Raw genomic sequence first — 7,537 nt, 5'->3', positions numbered from 1 at the left:
AAAAAAAAAAAAGGGTCACAGCATTAGGAAGGTTGGGAACCACTGGTCAAGAGAATCTGAGGCATCCTCTCTCTTTCTGGTGTGGGGAGCTAAGTGCTCCCATTAACTTGTTGGGTGCTGTACGGGCACAGTAGTCAACTGATCATCCACCCTGTGCTCTGTAGAAGCAGAGAGAACTCTGATTTCCCTGCCAGGAGCACGTTTAGGGAGTCCAGAGCATGCCATGTTAGTTTTCTTGTTGCTATGACAGAAGCAGCTTTAGGAAGGTGTTTGCTTTTGGTCTCAGTTTTAGAGGGTATAGTTTACATATATGAAGACCCGGAAGTGGGACGAAATAAAACCCCTGTCTGAGTCAGTGTTCTCTAGAGTTACAGAACCTCTGGAAAGTCTCTGTACGTTAAGGGAAATTATTGGAACCACTTACAGTCTACAGTCCAACTAACCCAACAATGGGCAGCTGTGAATGGGAAGTCCAAGAGTCTAGTACTTGCTCAGTCCCATAAGGATAGGTGTTTCTGTTGTTCCAGGAAGCATTTGTGAACCCCAAAAGACCACCAAGGTGCCAACTCCAATGTAATCACATTAGGGTCTCTTTATTACAAACTTGAGTTTGGGCTTACTCACTGCCAGCCCACAGGACGGTTTGGTGAACCAGCCCAGAACTCTTGTTAGGACAGGGTTTTATAGAAAATAGAAGCAAGTGAGGCGGGGGGAGGGGAGATGGGTCTAGCCTGGTAGGCATCTAAATGAATGGCTATTGTGAGCTGACAGGTGGGTACTCTGAAGCAAGATCATGTACAATCTCAAATGGTCTGAAAGTACATCTGAAACAATCAGACTAATCTTTGATTAACTATTGCTAAGAAGTAGCTAGAGAGTAACTCTGGCCAAGGACAAGCCATGAGGTCCTTCCTGGTACTTGAGTTTAGCTGCAGGTCAAGTTCTTGGGCTTTTTTTTCCTCTTAAGAAGGAAGCTGGTTCCAAGATGGAGTAGGTTTGGCCTCTCATTTCAGCTGGTCTTCTATAATAAACTGGAATCCTGAAGAAGTAGATTCCAACAGAGATGCGCCAAGTGCCAGCAGGCAAAGAAGAGTGAGCCTTCCTTCTTCCAATGTCCTTAGGCCTCCAGCAGAAGATGTGGTGTGTAGTAAATCTCCAACCTCAATAAACCTGTGCAGAAAACATACAACTCAGTTATTATATTTATAAACTGTACACCTAGACTGGGCAGATCTATCACTGCACTACTCTATTGCCCAGCTATGAGATCCCCTCCTACTTGTGGCTTCTCCAGGCCATGTTCCATCTTCCTTCCACCTCTTCTTACTCTGTCCTTCCTCCATCATCCCCTATCCTTTTTCCACTCTCTAAAACCTCCAGCCCCACCTTTCCTGTCCACTGCCCAATCACAGGCCTTTATTTGACCAGTTAAAATGGCAGAAGGTTCACATGAAATCACCTGAGTACATGATCTACTCCTCACCGGGGCAGCCCCTCTTGAGGAAGCAGAATTAATATCAGAATACAAACAGCACCAGAGCAAACAACAGTGTGGCCCAGATTACAGGTGTGCACACCACACCTGGATTTTTGGAACTTGCTCTGTTCCTGGCTAGTCTTGAACTCAGAGATCTGCTAGCCTTTGTCTCCTGGAATTAAAGGTGTGTAGTATTTTGCCTGGGCCTAAGTTTTCATAGCCATTATGCTTCAAGATCTGGATCACAGATGTGCCCTCCATTTCTGGATTGTAGTTCATTCCAGATATAGTTAAGATGACAAGCAGGAATAGCCACCATGAACCCTCAAAGGCCCAGGCCCCCTGATCCTCCTGCAGCCTGTGGCTTTCCTTGACCAGCTGGACCCTACCTCCTGAAGGTTTCAAGACCTTTCCAAACAGCTGGAACCAGGTGTTCAAGCATCTGAGCCTATGGGAGGCATTTCAGACTCAAGCCACAGATAGAGCTGTGCATTTACCTGGTATTAGAAGGAGGCGGGAGCTGACTCATCACTATTCATTGCTCTCTCCTTCCCCTGCTGTCATCTTGTCCTGATCCTGCAGCAGGAAGCCTCTCCTTCTCTGCTTCTGGATGTCAGTGGGAACCAGGGGGAAACCAAGTTCACACTTGCCCTTGGAGGTAATGAGGCAGTGTGAGTGGATAGTCCCACCTGTCTTAGGATGGCACTCATGGAGTAGGGAAAGATATCTGAAGACTAAGTAGTGAAATGGGAAAGAGGTCAACTCAAATGATGTATAATCCACACCAAGACAGGGTAGCACTAAGCTTTTTAAAGTCATAGCTTTAAAAACTATGGTTTTTTTTAAAAAAAACATAGTTGTGGTTTGAATATGCTTGGCCCAGGGAGTGGCACTATTTGAAGGTGTGGCCTTATTGGAGTAGGTGTGCCATTGTGGGCCAGGAGCTTAAAACCCTCACCCTAGCTGCCTGAAAGTGAGTCTCCCACTAGCAGCCTTCAGATGAAGATGTAGAACTCCCAGATCGTCCATGCCTGCCTGGATGCTGCCATGTTCCCGACTTCATGATAATGGACTGAACCTCTGAAACTGTAAGCCAGCCTCCAATATATATACTGTCCTTATAAGAGTTGCCTCGGTCATGGTGTCTGTTCACAGCAGTAAAACCCTAACTAAGTGAAGCCAAAGGGAAGCCAACATCACATTTTTGAATGGGAGGTTGAAGTGGAAACTTCTAGTTTCTTTGGAAAGTTAGTTATGTTAAATGATGTTTGTTGGGGCACACTGGTGAAAGGATGGCTTGCTAAAGTAGACACATGAAAGACTATTTTCCTGAAGCAGACATGTGAAAGGACCCGTGATGACAGAGTGTAAATATGACCCCACAGACAGCACTGAGCCTTGGTTCAGTTTGCTCCGCCTATCCCAATAACTTTTCTCTTCCACTATCTCTGGTGGGTGATGGGCGAGAGGAAAGGTTGAACATTTATTAAAATAGGCTGCAAAAAAATTATGCCCACAGGAGGTGGCTACTTACTTACTTATAAGACTCCTTACTTACAGGGAAACTTAGCTCTGAGTGGTAGGGGAGTTTCCATCAGAAGAGGAGGATCTTGTAAGCATTTTTTAAAAAAGATTTATTCATTTATTTTTATGTATATGAGTAAACTCTAGCTGTACAGATAGTTGTGAGCCTTCATGTGGTTGCTGGGGATTGAATTCAGGACCTCTGCTTGTTCGGTCTGCCTGATCACTCTGGCCCAAAGATTTATTTATTATTATATCTAAGTACACTGTAGCTGTCTTCAGACACTCCAGAAGAGGGCGTCAGATCTCATCATGGATGGTTGTGAGCCACCATGTGGTTGCTGGGATTTAAACTCAGGACATTCGGAAGAGCAGTCAGTGCTCTTAACCGTCAAGTCATCTCTCCAGCCCAGCATTTTTAAGTACTGAAAGAAAAGAACAACCAAGGCTGGAGAGATGGCTCAGCAGTTAAGAGCACTTGTGGCATTTGCAGAAAACCCAAGTCCAGTTCCCAGCACCCACATCAGGAAGCCCTCAAATGTCTGCAGGTCCAGCTCCAGGGCATCTGACTCGTTCTTCTGACCTTCATGAGTACTGCATGTGCATATATGCTTATACACAGACACATAAATACAAATAAAAAAGAATCTTTGAAAAAAAATGAGTGGCCTATCACAAACTCCCAAAGCCAGCAGCAATGCACTTCAATAGTGGAGGAAGAAATAAAGACATTATCAGACACATAAAAAAGGAGAGTGTATAGCTAGATAACCTGTCTCTTTAGAATGGTGAAAGGATGTTCTTTATGGATACTCTATGTAAACATTGATTTTAAAAAGATGAGAGAGGCTGTTACTATCTGATAAAGAGACTTCAGACAAAGAAAATTGCTGGAGTTAAGGTGAGTTTTCCATAACATTCGAAGGCTCAACTCACAGGGAAAACACAAGCCAAGAAAAAGATAACAAAAAATACAAAGGTTTTATTTTTATTTTATTTTTTAAGATTTATTTATTTATTTGTTTAATGCATATAAGTACACTGTTGCTCTCTTTAGACGCACCAGAAAAGGGCAACAGATCCCATTACAGATGCTTGTGAGCTACCATGTGGTTGCTGGGAATTGAACTCAGGTCCTCTGAAAGGGCAGTCAGCGCTCTTAACCACTGAGCCATCTCTCCAGCCCAAGGTTCTGTTTTTTAAAGAAGAGTTATTTTATTAATGTGTGAGTATTTTGCCTGCATGTATGTGTACCACGTGCATGCAGTGTTCATGCAGGCCAAAAGAGGGCATCTGACTCCCTGCAAACCAGAGTTACACATGTCATGAGCTTCCACGTGGGTGCTGGGAATTGAACCTGGGTCCTGTGCAAGAGCAGCCAGTGCTCCTAACTACTGAGCCTTTGCTCCAACACCTGCTGCTCTGGTTTTGATGGAATTTCTCTTCCTTCTTGGACTATGAGGTTTTATGTGCCCAAGGGTCTTGCTTTCTCAAACCGCCTGCCCCATGAAATGCTCAGGATATATATAGTCTAACAAGGGTAGTGGGATAGATAGATTGCAGTTGTCCTCTGACTTACAAATCACACATCCCTTCTCCCTGGGGCACAGCTCAGAGGGAGGAGTGAGGGGCTGCATGTCTCCATGGTAGACTAATGACGGAGAGACCTTCAGCATGGAGCAGGCAGCAAGTGGCTCACTCTTGGCTTGAGGCATGGTGAAGATAGACTACCTCAGCACACATTCATAGTGGCTTAGGCAGAGTCTTCAGAGCTCTCCATGAGGTGATTCTGCCTTGGTTATCTTTATAATCCTCTAAAGGAATGCAAATGACTGCCCAGCTCTCTTGAGAACCATATGCAGATTAGGCCCCACAGTGACCCTACCCAAGAAACCATATGCATAAATAACCCCACTTTAAGACAAGCTGGGGCCAACCAGTCAACCATTTGATGAAGTGTTCACTGCAGTTCAGTGAGAGGTCTCTGTCACAACGGGATGTAAATCTAAGATCTTGGCCGGGAGCACATAGCCGGCTTCCCTCTTCACATGGTTATGGTTCTTGGCAATGGCAGGGGACATTATTTACTTGGAAAATAAGAGCTGCCGTGAGATTACTGGACGTGGTAGTGAATTTTTTTTTTTTTTATCTTTCTTTGTAGTTATGTTGCTGTTCAGGGTTCCACCTTTGCAGGCTGTGGTGTGATGTGGCATTAGGTTTGTGACACCAGTAACCCTAAGCACACACTGAACACACGCCATAGAACAGGGCAGCAAGTTAGGCCCGAGCATGCGAGGTGTGACTGCAGAAGGGCACGTTCTTTCTGGGATCTTTTTAAAATATTTGTTTATTTATTTTATGTATGTGAGTACACTGTCGCTCTCTTCAGACACACCAGAAGAGGGCATCCGAACCCATTACAGATGGTTGTGAGCCACTATGTGGTTGCTGGGATTTGAACTCGGGACCTCTGGAAGAGCACTCAGTGCTCCTCACCACTGAGCCATCTCTCCAGTCCCGATTTCCCAGTCCAGATGCTCAGGGATCCTCTAAGCATCTCCTCACCACACGCTCCCATTGAGTGCAGCCTTGTTCGCCATCTATGATGCCATCTTTACTCTGGTGTGCAGACCTCTGAGGTCATTCTGCCCTAACATCCCGCTCCCTCCCCAAGCCCAGGCCTCCCCTTCATGGCCAACTTCACCCCATAGCCTCAGGTGACTGCATTAAGCCTGCAGTAAGAGTCCATGCTGGCGCCTCCACATGAAATGTCATCTTGCCCATTCCCTGGGGCTACCCCCATGCGCCCCCCGCCCCCCCTCCCCGAGCACACACACACTGGCTCATACACTTGTCAAGCCCTCCAGCTTTGGGATTGTCCATGGCTTCCCATGCCTCATCTATTATATTTAGTTGTTGTTGCCTTGACAAAATGCCTGACAGAATTAATTTAATGGCTCATGGTATCAGAGAGTTCAGTCCATCATAGCACCATGTCTGCCTACACACTGCCATGCTTCCTGCCATGATGATAATGGACTAAACCTCTGAACCTGTAGCCCAGCCTCAATTCTATGTCATCCTTTATAACATTTGCCATGGTCATGGTATCTCTTCACAGCAATAAGACCCTAAGACATTGGGGTCGCCACAACATGACTTCATTAAAGGGTTGCAGCATTAGGAAGGCTGAGAACCTCTGTGCTTTAAACATCGTTGACATAAAACACCTCATCAGGCCACACAGAGTTCAAGACGGCCACACAAATCTTCCAGGGAAGATTGTCACCAAAGAGAAACTGAAAGCAAGTCTTCTGGCTTTGCTTTTTCTCCATCAGCTTCAAACTCTCTGCCTCAAAGGTGATTGTCTTCCCACTAACTTGCTGAAGACAGCACTATGGGCAATGATAGTAGGTGCTTGGGTTACTGGGGAAATTCTTGAAGCCTGCTTTTGCTAAGAACAGTAATTTTACTTCGGCTCTCAGATACCGGATGGGTGACTAACATGAGACAGCCTTGTCATATTGTGCCTGTGTCCTTTACTGTCTTACCTCTTAGGTCAGATCTTCCTCAGTTGTGCATATAGACATGGTATGTATCTAGTATGTATGTATGTATGTATGTATGTATGTGTGTATGTATGTATTTTAATTTAAAAAAATTTTTTGAAACAGGGTTCCTCTGTGTAGCTCTGGCTGTCATGGAACTCTCTCTGTAGACCAGAGCCTCAAACTCACAGATATCTCCTTGCCTCTGCCTCCTGAGTACTGGGATTTAAAGTGTGTGTGCTGATAAGTTGGTCCTTTAAGAGATGGTTTGTTGAAGACCCTCAGAGTTGAGCTGTTGGCCGCTGAGATGGGTGTATTTCTTCTACGCCACCTTTGTGCTTTCTCATAGCCCAGCCTACAGTCTCTCAGTCTTACCAGGCCTGGATCGTAGCAGAGTCCTAGAGGGTTTCTACAAGATTGATGAGTAGAGAAACTTGGCGGGTTCTGGGTTGTCTAGCCTTCGATGGCAGAATGCTTGTGTGGTGATTTAAGTGCAAGCTTTACCCATAGAATCTGGTATTTGAATACATGAGTCTTTAGGTTGAGGTGCTGTTTGGATGGGGTTAGGAGGTGTAGCCTTGCTGGAGAATGTATGCCACTGGGGGTGGGATGCAGGAACGTAAAGCCTCGCCTCACTCTAGTTTGCTATCTCTGTGTTGTGCTTGTGAATGAGGATGTGAACTCTCAGCTTCCTGCTCCTCCTGCCAAGCCTGCTGCTTGCCACGCTAAGTGGGGTCTTACAGCCCTAGAACCATAAGCCCAAATAAACTCCCTTTCCTGTAAGTGGCCTTGGTTTTTGTGTTTTATCACAGCAATAGAAAAATAACCATCACACCGTGTACCAAACAAAAGACCATTTGAAACTATGCCTGTGTCCAATGAATAATTACCAAAGCTTAGCCCACCCCATAAATGGAATAATGGCCACCACCCCCTTGTCCAGCCAGTACCTCTTTGGTCAGCACCAGCTCCTTCAAGTCCCAGAGAC

Source organism: Mastomys coucha, unplaced genomic scaffold (genome assembly GCF_008632895.1).
Source record: "Mastomys coucha isolate ucsf_1 unplaced genomic scaffold, UCSF_Mcou_1 pScaffold22, whole genome shotgun sequence".
Lineage (NCBI taxonomy): Eukaryota > Metazoa > Chordata > Mammalia > Rodentia > Muridae > Mastomys > Mastomys coucha.
This window is presented reverse-complemented; position numbering follows the sequence as displayed.